This window comes from Eretmochelys imbricata, chromosome 20, assembly GCF_965152235.1.
Source record: "Eretmochelys imbricata isolate rEreImb1 chromosome 20, rEreImb1.hap1, whole genome shotgun sequence".
In the NCBI taxonomy this organism is placed as follows: domain Eukaryota; kingdom Metazoa; phylum Chordata; order Testudines; family Cheloniidae; genus Eretmochelys; species Eretmochelys imbricata.
In genome coordinates this window covers 12,081,752-12,099,111 of record NC_135591.1, presented here as the reverse complement: position 1 = coordinate 12,099,111, position 17,360 = coordinate 12,081,752, and positions in this window count along the sequence as shown.

Below are 17,360 nucleotides of genomic sequence, written 5' to 3'. Positions count from 1 at the left end.
GATTGACTGACAGGTGCCCCAAGAGTTTGCCCCGTGGAGGCGGCACAACTCAACGCTAGGCTCTTAGTACTCTCACCTAATGGCCAGGCTTTAGAGCCAAAACGGCTGAGGTTCTTTAATTGTGTCGGCTGCTTTACAGTAAACCAGAGAAAACAAGTCAGGCTTATGCATAAATGGTTACCAAAATTTATTAAGCTAGATTCTAATCATGTGGTTACAAAATTGCTAGTGCCTACTTATTTAAATGTAGAGATGTTACACACACAAACAAGTTACAAAACTGAAGCCACAATCCCAAAGAAAGAAAACAAAGTATAGAGCTCTATTTCAAAATATGTGTACACTAAAGATAGGAGATCAGGTGTGGGTGCTTCTTACCCTCCTTGCATCTCTCGATTCCAGCGGTGCCAAGCCAGGATCGGTCACTCAATTCCGCGGAAAGACGAATAAGGGACAAGGCGTAGGGACCCTCTTAGCTGCAGAAGCCTTGGGAGGCTGTCACTTATCTGACCAGCAGATAGATAGTGAAAAGCACTCAAAAATCATGGTGCTGTAGGTCCCCTACTTATACCTCTGTACTCTATTCTCTTTCTCCTTTCTTATGCCAAATTGAGGCTGGTCTGTCTGGGTGACACCAGCTTTCGCAAGAGTAGTTTACACTTGCAAGGGAGAGAAACAATAAGTGTCGACTACTGGACATTTCTTTTATCAGGGTAAATATTTTTCCAACTAGGATGTTGGTGTGTGTGCATCACGCTATTTAGTAGGGGCTAAGAGCCATGTCTGTCACAGGGCCTCTGCCTGCTGTGAGCTTAATCGTTGTATCTGCTCCCAGAGGCACATTGTAGCAGCACACCTGTGCTTTCACAGCTTCAAAGGCTGTGCTGGAATATATGTTAAGTGCCCTGTTCCGGCTTCCTCCTGTGTTTCCAGCAATGCTGGTCTGAGGGGCCGGGGGGGGCTGGCTGTCTGGCTACACATGGGGCAGAGTGAGTCCGAGCCCCAGGATGAGCAGGAGGTAGTGGCTGTCTAGTTCCTTGCTGGGGCCCCTGGCAGTTTGTCCTCCGCAGCCTGGCAGTCGCTGGAGCGAACGAGTTCCCAGCCTCTCAACCCATCGTGCTACCCGGGCCACCCACGTTCAGAGAGCTCCCCCTTCTGGTGCTGTCCACTGACTGGACAAGGACTTGAAGAGACCCTCCCCACCAGCACCATTTCCTGGGGGCTGGGGACACTTCCCTAGTGCAGGGCACCTTGGCTGGAATCCCAGTCAGAGTCCTCCCCAGGACCTGCACTTGCCCCAGCAGGATGCCCCTCCCCTCTGACTTGGGAATGTTCAATCCAGCATCCAGGTCACATTCCAGCTCCGAGGATCCCCCATCTCCCATGGGAACCTTCTTCCCAGATGTGGTCCTGGGTTTGGCAGAAGCCTCTCCAGAGCCCAGCGGCCCTCTGGGATGTGTCTGGGAAGGTGTGGCCTCCTGGGGCCTGCCCAGGACACAGTGTCCCAGGATTGCTGGAGTCTTGCCCTCCACTTCAACGTCCTTTCTACGTCTGCACTGTTACGTGCCCCTTGAACAGCTGTCAGCCTCACTCCAGTGGTGGCTGCATTTCAGTGGTGGGCCAGTGGTCCCTGCACACTCAGCAAGGCGTGTTGGGATGGAAGGTGCTATAGAGAAACCCTTATGCCCAGATGTTGGGGGGAGCAGCCATAGGGCTGGGCCCATGGGCTTTGATGGCAGCATCAGCCTGCCTGCCGGCGCTGAGGCACTGTCTGCATCTCTCTCCACACAGGATGCAGCGCTCACCGCCGTGCTGCCCAACCTTAAGCTCTTTGTGGAAAATCAGCTCCAGACCAGCATGGTGAGGAGGGGCGGCTGGGGGGTTATGCCTGGGAGTTGGGGCCAGGTGTGGTGTCTCCTGGAGGGATTGTGTTCCTGGGGGATATGGAGCAGTGTCGTGGTCCCTCCCGTGGGCAGTGGAAGTGCTGGCCCGCTGGCATAGCCCACGGTCCCGGGCCCAAGGCAGCACAGCTCCTGGTGGGATGGGAGGCTCTGGTACTTGCCCAGGAGGTGGGTGGAGGGGCTGATGGGGTCAGACACTGTTCTTGGACTGCTGGAGGGGCTGGGAAAGAATTTCCCCCTGGTTTGAGCTGTGGGGAGCCTGCTGGCTTCCAGTTCCTCTAGTGCTGTGTGTGGCTGCCTTGCCCCGCTCACATTGGTCCCTCCGCCAGCAGGGGTGGGGTGTGTGGCAGGCGGGAGTAGTCACTAGCCGAAGGGCAGGCTGCAGGGGGTTCTCCCTCCTCTCCCAAGACCTGGCCAGGGGCAGCCTCGCTGATGGAGCAGCCAACCCAGCTACTGTACAGCCCGGGCACCCTGCAGTGCAGCCTCCCTCCCTGTGGTGTGGCCCATGCGGTCGCAGCCTGGTCAGGTCAGGTGCTTGGCTTGTGGTGCTGCACTATGTGCTGGGACCGGTTGTTCCTGATTCACAGGGTCTGGGGTCTGAGCTGCGGCCTTTGCAGAGCATCCTGGGGTGAGCCCTGTAATGCATCAGATCCCAGGGGTCACATTGTCTCCGCAGGGCAAGCCACACAGCCTCAGCACCTCTGAGCCTGGGCCTCTGGGCTCCAGCGGCCCCTGCTGCTCACAGTGAGCTCATGTTTGGGGACATTTCCCTGTCAGGGATTGCTGCATAAGCTAGTACCTGCAGTGATACTGTGCGGCCTTTCCAGAGCGGGGGTAGTTACTAATCCCCTGCAATAGGGTGTTGGGGACCCTTAGGTTAGCATGAGACAGGTGAGCATGAGACAGTTTGTCGTGGTGGGAGCCAGGGCTGTGCCACGTCCTGATCCTTTGAGCTCCATCCTCGTGGTCTCCTATTTGGAGTCTCTGCTCCCAGAAGCACCCCGCAGCCATCTGTTCCCTTGGTCTCCAGCCAGGCTGCATGCCCACACCCAGCCTGCCTCGGCTTAACTGTGAACAGCCCAGTCCTTGGGGCTCTGTTGTCTCTTTGGGATCCTACACCACAGGGGCAGGTGTGACAAAATGGGAATTTTTGGTAATATTTTGGAGTCCCGCTTGCCTCGGTTTCCCCTATATTTTGCATGGCTACCCAGTGGGGGAAAAGGATTGTTTGCTCTCAGGGCAGACTGAGAGACATGATGGGGAGGGGGAGGGGTGTGTGTGTGTCTTCGCTTTCTGAAGGGGCTGAAGTGGTCATTAGACAGGACTGGCTGAGGCCGACCCATATCAGTGGAAAACCCCGGTCACCAGGACATGGATAACTGGCAACCAGTGCCCCACCGCCTCTGAGCAGGGAAGCTGAGCAGAGACCCTGGCTCGAGACCAAAGGACTGGGTGGTGGGAGGTGGGGGGAAAAGAGTGCGCTTCTGGAAGAGGCTGGGAGCTCTCACTGCTTGGCCCAAGGAAGGGAGTCAGAGACAGCTGGCATGGCGTTGCTCTGGGCTGGCGGGAACTGCCTGTGCTTTAAGGCTCATGGTGAAGCGAGCACTTCCCGTGCTGGGTTCCAGCTGCCGAATCAACCCGCCTGGGTGAGTGTCTCTGGTGCATTGGTCCCTGCGGAGTGGACTCTGCCAGGAATCTCTCCGTTGGACTCGCTGAGCAGAGCTCAGGGGGTGAAGCCGGAGTGCTGCCGGCACCGCAGCAGTTCGGCCTCAGGGGGCGGTGCGACTCCGTGGCCTGCCCTGGAGGAACCTTGGCAGCAGAGGTGACACGTGGGGGTATCATGCCATACGCCCTGTGGGCTGCAGCACGGCCTCCCAGTCACTCACTGTGCCTTCTTCAGTGCCATGCAGGGCCACTTCCTAGCTCAGAACCAGCTCCTGCCCGCCCCCCGCCCACCCTCCTCTGCCAGCCCCACCTTTGGCCACAGGATCCCGGTCCTGCCTGGCCTTTGGCCGTGGGATCCGGCTCCCCATGCTCTATTCCTGGCTCCAGGGTGGACTCCGCGAGGTTGGACACTGGTGCTGGTGCAGCCCCGGCGCACACACGTGCCCACACAGCTGCAGGAAGTTAAATGCCAAGGCTTCCCCGCTTCTCTCTGGTGAGTCATCCTCCTTGTCACAGAGCTACAGGGTCTAGCCTATGCCTCCCCCCCTGGAACCAGTCCCTTGGGAGTGACCCCTTCAGTGTGATGGGTCCCAAGGACAACACAGTTACACAGGGTAGGCCCAAAACGTGGTCCTTGGGTGCCAGCCCTGCCTGTCTGCAGGAAATTAGGCTGAGCCAGTGTGACGGGTTGGATCACAGAAACCCCCTTGGGGTTGCCAACTGATGTGCCAAGACTACTTCTGCCCCTGCTTTCCTGCCCTGGCAGCTTGGGACTTCAGTGCCCTACCCGGTTGGAGCCAGACCCACTAGCCTGCTGCAAACCCAGACCCAGGTCTGAACCATGTCCCCTAACCGCTGTAGGCTCAATTGAAAACAGGTTAGGAAGTGTTCCTGTCGTTAACACTCAGATGCTCAACTCCCAACGGGGTCCAAACCCCAAATAAATCCATTTTACCCTGTATAAAGCTTATACAAGGTAAACTCATAAATTGTCTGCCCTCTATAACACGGACAGAGAGATACGCACGGCTGTTTGCCCCCCCCCACGTACTAATACATACTCCAGGTTAATTAATAAGTAAAAAGTGATTTTATTAAATACAGAAAGTAGGATTTAAGTGGTTCCAAGTCGTAGCAGACAGAACAAAGTGAATTACCAAGTAAAATAAAATAAAACACGCAAATCTATCTCTAATACAGTAATACAACTGAATACAGATAAAATCTCACCCTCAGGGATGTTTCAATAAGTCTACTGGCTAGAGTGAGGAGGGTGGGACTGGGCATCAGGACTCCTGGGTTCTCTTCCAAGCTCGGGGAGGGCTTGTGGGTTAAAACAGAGAGCCAGGATGCCTGGGTTCTGTACCTCTCCAGGTGCCTCTCTCTCGGATGCCAGGCAGCCCTTGGCTGGGAGGGCAAAGGACTCCCCTACCTGGTCTCTACTGTGGCCTGTGTGTTCTTCTCTAGGTGGAAGCCCTGACCCGGCAGCCCCGAGACACCACTCTCCATGCTGAGAGAGACATAGAGCTGGCCAAGCTGCCCGAGGGCACCCTGAACAATATTAAGTGCAGATACTTCCTGCAGGGAGGGATGGGAACAGCCCATCCCCATGCCTCAGCTGGCCACGCTGTGGGTGCTGCTGTCCAGGCAAGGGCAGGCCGGGCTGGGGGCAAGTTGCGGTGATGCAGGAGCTCTGTCCTCTTGGGGAGAAAGCTGCTCAAGAGCTAGGCCTGAGAATCACACCACCACCACGAGGAGGCAGGTCAACATGACTGGGGACTCCCCTACTAAGAAGAACACACAGGCCTTCACCAGAGCTGATCCGGAGCACAGGATGAGCTGTCTGGCAGGAGCTAAGATTCAGGATGTGGATCTGAGGCTGAAGAGGATCCTAATGGGAGCAGGAAAGAATCCACTGATTGTCCCTCATGTGGGAACAAATGACACTAGATTCTCGCATCAAGGGAGACTGTGCCAGGCTAGGGAAGATGCTTAAGGAAATGGAGGCTCCGGTGATCTTCAGTGGGATTCTTCCCTCCCTAGAGGAGAGAGTGAAGGCAAGACAAGATGAGATGATCAATAGAGGGCTCAGGCAGTGGTGCTAGGAGGAGGGCTTTGGGATGTTTGACTGCTGGGAGGCATTCACGAGCAGAGGACTGTTCTCATGGGATGGACCGAAACCTGAGTAGGGAGGGAAATAGCCATTTGGGATGGAGTTGGTGCAACTGGTTAAAAGAGCTTTAAACTAGGAACTCACAGGAGATGGTTGGGAGATGCTCATGTAATCTCCATGCCTGATTCTAATATTGACCGGAAGGAAAAAATCAAGAAGGACAGACACAGCAATGGAGAAAGGACCAGCAGTGGGTAGGAGAATGGACATTTAGAGGAAGGACGGTGCCGATACCATTCAGGAAGGCGATACTGGAAGCAGAATGACTGTACCCAATTGGGCGAGGAATGTGGGTGAAGCCAAGCAGCAGCAATTAAGATGCCTGTACACCAATGCAAGGAGGCTGGGTAAGAAAACGGAGGAGGTAGAGCGACTGATACAGGAAGTGAAACCAGACGCTCTAGGGATAACAGAAACCTGGTGGAATAGGCATGACTGGAGTACAGGGATTGAAGGGTATGTGCTGTTCACGAAAGACAGAAACAAAGGCAAAGAAGAAAACCCTTGAGTCATCAGTTTACCCATAAACAAATCTAGTGTTCTCTCTTGAACTAATGTATTTTCTCTACACAACCCCCTACCTATGCCCAAGTAAGGGTTCTGATGTATAGACCCAAACTCTGCATCCGTTCCACTGGGATTCCATCTCCTGACTGATTGTGCTGGGGGCTCTGCCTGTCTCCAGCACTCAGGACCCTGAGCTACCACCATTACCTGGGAACCCCACCCAGTTCAAGCCTCATGGAGTGGGTGAGAGCGTACGTGCGTGCGTGTTCATCTAGTTCTAGGCTGGAGGGACCCAGCCCTGGGGAACCGAGGTCCTGCAGGGTAGCTCCACTGGGAGGGCACTTGCAGAAGGAAGGAGTAGAGCTCTCTATGAACACACAAGTGACATAAGCAGCACATTAATAGAATTACAGAATCCCTCCCTCCCCAGAAGAGTAACCCTAATCAATGAGCCTACCAGATGTGCCTGTTACTTTGGGGTCACAGCATGCAAAAAGCCTTTTTCCTTCCTCATGAAAGTTGGATCCAAGGCACAGTGGTTAATGATGCTGGGAGATTACTTTAGGTGGAAAAACTGCTGTAATTGTTGATTTTAGGCTGTTAATGTTAAATTTAGACTAAGAAGCATGTTATGATTTTCATTTTGTATGTAACCAGTTCTGTTTCCATTATCCTGCCTCAGTCCCTCTTAACTCTTAACCTTTGATAATAACTTTAGGATTATTCCACTCTGCATATATCTCAGTGCTGCGAGGTTATCAAAGATCTGATCCTGAGCTGTACCAATCACGCTGTTTGGATTCTGTTCCCTTGGGGACAGCTAACCTGGTAATTTCTGTGAGTGTCCTGTGACTGTAACCTGATGCTACTGGGGAACACTTTCAGAGGGGCTTGGGGGCTGCGGTGCAACTACTGTTACCGTGCACGGCAGAGCAAGGGCTGGCAGAGCCCTGTGGAGATTGGTAGGATGGCTAACAGACTGGTGATGTTATGCTTGACTAGATATCAGCTCCCTGAGAAAATCTTCCTCTCGCCGGATGGGTAACAAGGTGACTCAGAGCCCTGGGCAAGCCAAGAAAGCTGCACACATACCCCTGTCACCTGCTTTCCCTCCTCCAGATGCTTCTTTATCTTAACATATTTGAGGTTTGGCTAAGGACTGTTCTAAAGAGGACCCTGATCAACTGTTCTCCATGTGCACTGGAAGTAGCAATCAGCTTAATCTGCAGCAAGGGAGATTTAGGTTAGATATTAGGAAAAACTTTCTAACTATAAAGATAGTTCATCTCTGGAACTGGCTTCAAAGGGAGGTTGTGGAATCCCCATCTGTCAAGGTTCCTTCCCCACTCTGAACTCTAGGGTACAGATGTGGGGCCCTGCATGAAAAACCCCCTAAGCTTATTTTCACCAGCTTAGGTTAAAACTTCCCCAAGGTACAAACTATTTTACCTTTTACCCCTGGACCTTATTGCTTCAACCACCAAGTATCTAACAAATATACAACAGGGAAAGAGCCTGCTTGGAAACGTCTTTCCCCCCAAAATCCTCCCAAACCCTACAGCCCCTTTTCTGGGGAAGGCTTGATAAAAATCCTCACCAATTTGCATAGGTGAACACAGACCCAAACCCTTGGATCTTAAGAACAAGGAAAAACCAATCAGGTTCTTAAAAGAAGAATTTTAATTGAAGAAAAAAATAAAAGAATCACCTCTGTAAAATCAGGATGGTAAATACCTTACAGGGCAATCAGATTCAAAACATAGAGAATCCCTCTAGGCAAAACCTTAAGTTACAAAAAGACACAAAAACAGGAATACACATTCCATTCAGCACAACTTATTTTATCAGCCATTTAAACAAAACAGAATCTAATGCACATCTAGCTAGATTGCTTACTGACTTTTTACAGGAGTTCTGACCTGCATTCTTGCTCTGGTCCAGGCAAAGGCCACACAGAGACCGAGAGAACCCTTTGTTTTCTGCCCCACCCTCCAGCTTTGAAAGTATCTTGTCTCCTCACTGGTCATTTTGGTCAGGTGCCAGCGAGGTTATCTTTAGCTTCTTAACCCTTTACAGGTGAAAGGGTTTTTTCCTCTAGCCAGGAGGAATTTAAAGGTGGTTAGCCTTCCCTTTATATTTATGACACCATCATTGGAGGTTTTTAAGAACCCATTAGACAAAGAGCTGTAAGGGAGGGTCTAAGTATAGTGCTGGACTGGGATGATCTTTCTAGGACCCTTCCAGCCCTACATTTCTAGGATTCTCTGAACTGTGGAGTTTAACTGGTGAGCCCTACAGTGAACTGACCCTTCAGCCTTCACCCAGCTCTAGTCCAATGTGAATTATTAACAAAATGAGCTGGTCCCTGATACAGAGAAGTCACAAGACCAGTCAGCACAGCAGGACATACCCTATCAGAGATCCCCAATGACAGTCATTCCCTTGTAGTGCAGTGGGGGAAGTTAGGGAATCCTATGGGTCTTCTCTGATAAAGTCTTGCAGTATACAAACAGGGACTTGGCTTAGAAAAGTAGAGATGCCTTCCCACTCACACTATTACAGGCACTTATCCTAAGTCTGTAAGTAAACAGACGCAGTTCACAGATAGCCTTCTGACCCAGAAATAGGCTAGACAGGAGGGAGGTTAACTCACCAAAACATAGTCCGTGCTGCTTACAAGCCAGAATTCATCAGCAACACTGAATTCCCAGAAAAACAAAGAAGAGAATATGATTAAGAACCAGTCCCCAGATCACTAACTACAGAGATTAGATCTAGCTTTGTGGGGATCCCGAAAGAGTGGTTAGAGACCCCAGAGAGGCACTGGGGTCTTCTTCCATCTCCATGGAGAACGGGCAAGGGAAGAAGCCCGCACATCATGGTTACAGTGGACAGGCAGGAAGCCCCAATTTCTCTGAAAGAAGAAATCAGGCCTCTGAGCAATTGAAGCAGATACTTCAAACAGTTTTGTAGGAAATGTGTGCACAGTGAATACAAAGTCTGGGGCTGGGTTATTTACATCTGACCTTATTTGTGAGATACATGGCCAGCACCTGAAAAAGAAATGTGAAGAGTCATCAGTCTTTTGTACAGTGCCCCTTACTACACATAAACAGAGAGGAGAATACTAGGGAACAATAATATGATGACATGGACAGGGAATAAGCTGCTAGATATGGTATAGAAAGCAATCACCAGAACAGGAAACACTACAAGATTAGGGGAACCCATACTACTTAATATTGTCGCTTTTGAATGTGTCAATTCAACAGGGGTCTCTATTGATTTCCTTCCAATATCCAACTGTTAGAGGAACATTGTCTCCCCATTGAGAGCTGTAAGCAATAACATCCCAGACTCCCTCTGCCTTTCGCCCTCCTCTGCTAACTGCTGCCTGAGGAATCCTCACAGGCCCTGAACCCAGGGGGACAGTAAACTGGAGAATGAGGTGGTGATGGAGACTAGAAACCTGACCATTCAGTGACCTTTTTATATGGAGGTGGAGGATCACAGTAGCTAACTTGGGAGGATGAGTTATATCTGCTGAGTGCCTTCTTTGAAGGGCAGAGCATCCTTATCTCCCAACAACATCAGTGGGAGTTTGAGAACACTCAGCAACTCATAGGATTGGGCAATACAAATACAAAGGCTTTGGGTGACTAAAGTTAAGCACTAAAATCTGCCGTTATGCCTAAATACCCATTATAGCCACCTGCAGAGGTGCTGATTAGGGCACCTAAATCTCTATCAACATTGTGGTGTTTAAAATAGATATTTGAAAAACAAGGGGAATGATGTTTAAAGGCATATTTGTCAGACAACTTTATGCCAGGTGACTGAATTTTCCAAACCTGGGTACCTAAACTTAGACTCCTAACAATCACATGTAGGTGCATAAATAGGGGTGGGGTTAGTTGTAAAGTCACCTTTTTGCTGCCCTATGTTGCAGTGGAGCAGGGCAAAGTAGCCACAAAGCTGTCCCAAGAGGCAGCTAGGAATTCCCCAGCATGTGCAAATCCCTAACACACAGAGAACTAGCAGATATAGCGTAGAGCCAGCATAGCTGGCTGTAGGTCACCAACTCCTAGCTTCCCACCCAAGTATATGGGGTGTGAGCTGGAAACAGAAGATGGCACGGGAGCAGCACTACGACTCACCCCTGCGGCGCCTCCTGCTGGTCGTCCGGGAATTAGCTCTTTCCAGCACGGAGCACCCTCTGCCGGCCGGTGTCTCACTGTCCCCTGGCCCCCTGGCCCTCCCGGACCCTGGTGCCTTTTTCTCTGGGGTGCTGCCCCCTGGCAATACCCCCCACACCCTGCCTCTGGGTCTCCCCTCTCCGGGGAACCCACAACCCTCCAATCCCCACCTTGCCTCAGACTGTGCTGCTGCCAGTCACCATCAAGCCCCCACTCCCTGGGGCAGGCTGCAGTGTAAAAGCCACTCATCATAGGCCGGGGGGGTTGGACCAGCTGCCTTCCTCTACCACCCACTACCTCTGTGGGCCTAGGACCAGGCCCTGCAGCCTGGGGAGTTGCCAGCCTGGAGCTCCTCTGGCCTTTCCCCAGCCCGGCTTCACTCCCACTCCCCTTTCTGCAGACAGCCAGGCCCTACGCCCTACAAGCCTGGACAGAGCCTTTCTGAGCGCCTGGCTCCCAGCCTTTTCATACAGGCCAGCTGTGGCCTGGTTGGGGCATGACCGCCTCTGTGGCTCTTTCCCCAGTCAGCCGAGGCTCGCTGTTCTCCTAGCAGCAGCAGCCCTCTGGCACGCTGAGCCCTGTCCCAGGGCTGATTTCAAGCCCTTCAGAGCAGGAGCCGGTGACCAGCCGACTACAGGCACACACAGTGTATGCTGTGCTACAGCAGGGTTTGGCAACATTTGGGACGCAGCCCCCCAGGGTAAGCCCCTGGCGGGCCAGGCCAGTTTGTTTACCCGCCGCATCCGCAGGTTCGGCCCATCGTGGCTCCCACTGGCCGTGGTTCCCCGCTGTAGGCCAATGGAGGCTGTGGGAAGCGACGCGGGGCGAGGGATGTGCTGGCCACGGCTTCCTGCAGCCCCCGTTGGCCTGCAGTGGGGAATCGCGGCCAGTGAGATCTGCGATCGGCCAAACCTGCGGACGCGGCAGATAAACAAACTGGCCCGGCCCGCCAGGGGGCTTACCCTGGGGGGCTGCATGCCAAACGTTGCCGACCCCGGTGCTACAGCAATCTCCCATACAGCAATCGCTGTTACAAGACAGCGTAATTTAGAACAACCCAGAGTCTAAAGCTCAGGTGTATTTGAGGATCTGGGCCAGTACTTGGCTGTTTCTATAGTAATGACCCCTGAGCAAGCAGTGTAATATACATGGTTATCACTGAGCTTGTCCAGAGGCTGCACGTCCATCAGAATGACTAGATGTCCTGATGTGTAATAAAAACACCTGGAGTCATAAAAATATCAACCCAGCCTACTTTACAGGGCCTGATCCATCTCTCCCTTACAGCATCTGAGCAGTAGGAGAATGGCTAATACGGGCCAGTATTATGGTTGTTGTATTCTATTTATAAAAGTATAATACTGGCCAGTATTATAGTTGCTGTATCGTGCTATAAAACAACAACAAAAATAGAAAAATAAAAAATACAAATGAATGTTTTGAATTAATTTGGGGAAAAGAATTTACAGTACAGTACAAGAATTTAAAACATTTAAAACATTCCTTTCTTTCTCTCCAGTATTATAGTCTCTCTTGTTCCAATTTTGGGTCGCGGGAGCGAGTAGTATAAGGGCCCTACCATCAATCAAACGTTAACCCCACCCCTTGACCCTGTAAGCCCTGCACACAGGTCACTGGAAGTCCCACCTCATGGGAGTATTACTTCCGGGGTCAAGGCGGACACATGTCCGGAAGCAAGGTGTGTCATGTGACCCCTGTAAGAACTCCTCCCACTGTCCTCTGCTGATCAGGATGGATTTTGCACCGACAGGAACACCTCGAGAGAAGATTTGACCAATCAGGGGGAGTTCCGGGGTTTGTGTGACCCCTCTAAGAACTCCTCCCACTGCCCTCTACCAATCAGGAGGGGTTTCAGCAGCTGGGGACCACCCCGAGAGGAGATTTGTCCAATTGGGGGGAATTCTGGGGCAGGGTGACCCATCAGGAAGTGGCTCGTGTGACCCCTCTAAGAACTCCTCCCACCACCCTCTACCAATCGCGATGGGTTTTGGCCACAGAGGACAGCTCCGAAAGGAGATTCGACCAAAATAGGGTGGGTTCTGGGACGGGGTCAGCCGCCCAGAAGAGGGTCGTGTGACCCCTCTAAGGATTCCTTCCAATGACCTCTGCCAATCAGAGTGCAGCACCATCACCTCATAAGTCCCAGCACTGGGAAGAGGAGGCCATCTCTTACCAAGAAGACATGTTTTAGAAATTGTGGAAAGGCTGAGAGGAAATGTGGACTCTTTTACCACCCATGTGAGACCTTCAGACTTTGTTTTAGCCCCGAGGACCTTTGGAGTTGTGTGGAGAAAGCGCTACAGCAGCGACAGTTCTGAAGAGGATGAGAGAGAAGCCAAGGGGATTCCTTTGGCCCAGCCATTGATGGATATGCCAGAATCCGATCCTGAAGCCCAACTGCTCATGAGACACCCCCATGAGCATGGTGGCCTCTCGTCATCCACCACCCTGGAGGAGGAAGGAGATCACGGCTCGGGGAAGGCACTGGCAGACAAGGTGAATGGAAAAGACGTAGCTCAGGTAAATGAATGATTAAGAAGCGACGGTCGATGATTGGGTGTAATGGGGTTAGGAACCAGGGGTTGTGTAAATCTAAAAACAAGCAGTGGGAACTTACGCTTGTTTCTTGTCTGAAAATCTCTCGACAGCTTGACGATGCCTTTCTAGAGGACCCGGAGGCCCTGGATGTTAGGGGGCTTATTCCTTCACCCACTTACTTCCCTGGTCCTTCTCGCATGAACAGAGAGCAACAATACCCGAAGTCCAAAGGTGCAAACAATTCGATGTTTATTGGGGTGAACTTCCAGCAAGCATGATTCCAGTTTCCTTCCTTAGTGTCCTCCTTCCCAGCTCTGACACCACAGAGCCTTACACTTGTGTCCCTGTTCTCATTCCTGCCCTTAGCAAAACATTATTCCAATTTCCTTACCCCCATTCCCTGTTCCCATTTCCCTCTTTAGCAAACATGATTGCAATTTCCTTACCCCCATTCCCTGTTCCCGTCTCCCTCACCCGCATGCCCACCCCCACCCCCCTACTTCCTGATTGACTGCAGACTATATAGGAAAACTTGAGTTCTGCTTTGCTACACCTTAACCAATCATTTTCCTGAAATTTAACTAACCAATCCTAACATATTGTAACATGATTATGTACCCAATTATATCCCACCACCTTAATTAGTTTACACCCAGCAAAATTAATTATACAGCAGACAGAAACAATCACAGAACCAGACAGAGATTATACAGACAAACAACAGCAAAGTGGGAACTATAATGACAAAACAATACAGAAGTCAGGATTCCACATCCCAGCTATTGATAAGTGAGTTCTTGCCAGACAGGATGCTATCAAACTAAGTTTCCTTTTACATTTTCTAGGCACTTCCCTTTCTCTGGAGGTGATAGGAATACAATCCTGTCCTGATAGTGCCTGACAGCCCAATAGCACCTTATTTCAATATGACTAGTTTGGAATGTGAGGGTGTGACCGGTCGCTTCCCAGCTTATGGCTGCCTCTGTTGCTTAGCCAAAGGCCTTAGCCTAAGAACAGGGCCTCAGACTGTCACAGTAAGAGAAGGCCCTTACACTGGCAGACAGTGGTTTTGATTCTTTCTTTTATACCTCTATAACTGGCCAAGTGATAAGAATACACCTAAATTCTTAGAGTATAGGCCTTTACAGACAGACCTGAATATCTATATCCTAACACTGGACAGCGTTGCATCAAGCAGCGAAGGTGAACCAGGCTCGCCTTGTTTTTCTTCAACGCCACTAGAAATTGTTGAAAATGACTCTGAGGAGGACGGCTATGAGGAGTTTAGGAGGAGACTGGGCATGGAACTCGCTGAGCCAGTGCCACGTCACGAGCGTAAAAATGTTATGCGGACTATTGTACGCGTTGCTGTTTATGCTGTTCTTCATCACTGTCTTAGGGAAAAGCTTTTTGAAAATGGTGAGGGCTGTGTCATAGATGCCCCAGCCCAATGGCACCATGACTGTGTGACTTGGACTTCAATGGATAGAAACTGCAAGCACTAGGGCCTGTGTACTGAGCTGTGTTTGGAAAGCTTATTGAACACTATTATTGCCATAGGTTATGTTATGCAACGTCTGTGCCTAACCCAAGAACATTTAGCGCAAGGGGTGACCTTGAGAAATACTGTGCAATTCAGTGGAGACCCTGACCGTGTTTTAAAGAAAATGTCCAAACCGCAAGATGCCTGCTTACAGCATTACATTGACCGTCTGGTCCACACAAAAACTGACAGAACCCTGCTTAAGAAAAAGACTATTTGTAAGAAATCTAAAAGGATTAATTGAGAGAATGATGAGGGGACAAACATGCAATATCAAACTTGGTCGCTGTACATTTTAAAAAATCGAATGAAAAGGGCTTTGTGATTATCTGTGTTTCTGTTAGAAGGTCTCTGGCCCTTAAGTGAGCTAAAAGTTTTTATGGAGCATCTGGGTTTGTTTTCAAGAAGCTGTATGACTTTTAAATGAAAAAAAAAATGGTTTGTGAGAACCTAGGTCTTGTGTCTTTGTATAAAAGAGACCCATTTACAGCAACAAGCTGTGAAGTGGGAGGGGAACAAATTCTAAAAATGTGTTTACAGTGTAACCCTTCTGCCCATCAGAGTTGGCAACAACAGGGGCTGGGTTCAGTATCTAGGAGTTCCATTCCAGTAACACAATGGAAAACCAGGTCAAGCCCCCACCAGCGGGGCACTGAAGCCCCTACAACAAATTGAAATCATTGAATACTGTGTTAAATAGTAGTGGGGCTCAGAGCTGGGGCACCATGAACCCAAAGTGAATTCAGCTCTGCAGTCTGTAACCAAACTCCTAATAAAATCAAAATTCTCTCTGATATTACATAATGGAGAGAAGGTGCAATTGGTGTTTGGGGCCCTCAGAAGGGAGCTCACACCACTAGGCACAAACCTCCATCCTCAAACTCTCTCAATTCACTGGGTTTTGGAATCCTTGTCCCTTGCCTAGCGAGTGCTACTTCGTTGATGGCGAGTCCCTCCGTCATAAAAGGCCAAGTACAGTTCCACTGTCCTTGATTCAAATAATCAGGATAACGACACTTTATTCTTCCTGCCCCAATAACAGAGACACTGGGGATCTCACAGCCGCCAAAGTGACCGTTTGGGCTCCTGTGGGCTCATGCTAGGCGGGGTGGGCGTGCCTGTGCAAACGAGATCAGCTCCTGAAGTCCTTTTCCACAACTCACCACCAGATGTCAGGGTAGAGCTCATCCCGCCTCTGCTTACAACACGAAAACAAAAGAGGGATGGTTCAGACATGTGTTCGAGTACAACAGAGTTGACTCATCCTGTTGAACTGAATGGTTTTAACCACACCCCCACTGAATAGTGAAGGTAACTGTGATTCCTTACCCTTGTTGCTATAGGGATAAATTTGATGGGTGTGCACCCATAGTAAGGGAGGTGGGTGGGTGAGCTCAGATTAATATGAAATGAAATAAAACCTCAGGAATTCGCAGATGCTATTGGGCAGTTTAAATATAATCCCTGGAGTTGGGAGAGCACTATTGGACAGTGAAAGTGACCCAGGAATTGGCAGAACTCTATTGGACAGTTTAAAGGACCCAGGAACTGTCAGAACTCTACTAGACAGTTTAAATATGACCCAGGAGTTGTTTGAATGCTATGGGTCACTCTTTCTAGCAATTCAAAGCCATTAAAAGTTTAAAATACTATATTTACCAAAAAAACCCAAAACAACCAACCAAAAAACCCCACCACACACATTAATAATCAAGGTGGGCCATTTCCAGCACAAATCCAGGTTTCCTTACAATGTAAGTGATCACTTTAGATAAGCTATTACCAACAGTAGAGTGGGTTTGTTTTTCTTGGGGGGGGCGGGGGGGTGAGAAAACCTGGATTTGTGCTGGAAATGGCCCACCTTGATTATCATACACATTGTAAGGAGAGTGATCACTTTAGATAAGCTATTACGAGCAGGAGAGTAGGGTGTGGGGAGAGAAAACCTTTTGTAGTGATAAACACTCATTTTTTCATGGTTTGTGTGTATAAAAACATCTTCTGTATTTTCCACAGTATACATCCGATGAAGTGAGCTGTAGCTCACGAAAGCTTATGCTCAAATAAATTGGTTAGTCTCTAAGGTGCCACAAGTACTCCTTTTCTTTTTGTGTTTTAAACTCTCTCTCTCTCTCTCTCTCTCTCTGTGTAAAAAAAACATAGGTGGGTTTTTTTTAAAGTATATGGCTGCAAACTGATGGTAATGGTGTGTTTCAGACTAACAGGGTGTTTTTTTACTGTGCAAAATGTGTTTTAAACTGGATTTTAAAAGTTGATTTTAAAAGCAGTTTGGTTTTTATTTTGCAAAATGAGGTGTATTTAAAAAAAATGTTTGCGGGTTTGTTGTTTTTTGTTTTAAAGTGGTAGAAATAAACTCAAAACTCCTGTTTGTTGTACAGCCTGAAATGGATTATTTTGTTTGAAAGCTCTGACTTTTTAAATAGAAAAACACCCTAATGAATATTTTATTTTTAAGTTTACAAAACAGTTTCATGTGATTTATAATAATTATTATAATAATAATAATAATCATAATAATATTGTCTGCTCCACAGTACGATCAAAACATGAGAGACCCTTTGACCAGAGGGTAAACAAGCTTAAAAGAAAAAGAAAAGAGACAGCTGAAAAGAAAAATTCCCCAGATGAATGGATGAAGCCCAGTAAATCTATTGTGTTTGTGAGGTTATAAGGTTTTGTATTTTAAATAAATACATCGGTGTGGGTGAGAAAGATGGTAAAGTTAAGTTTTGTAATATGTTCCTTCCCCCCTAATCGGGTATGTGCAGTTCTCCTGACAATGCTGTAGTCAGAGC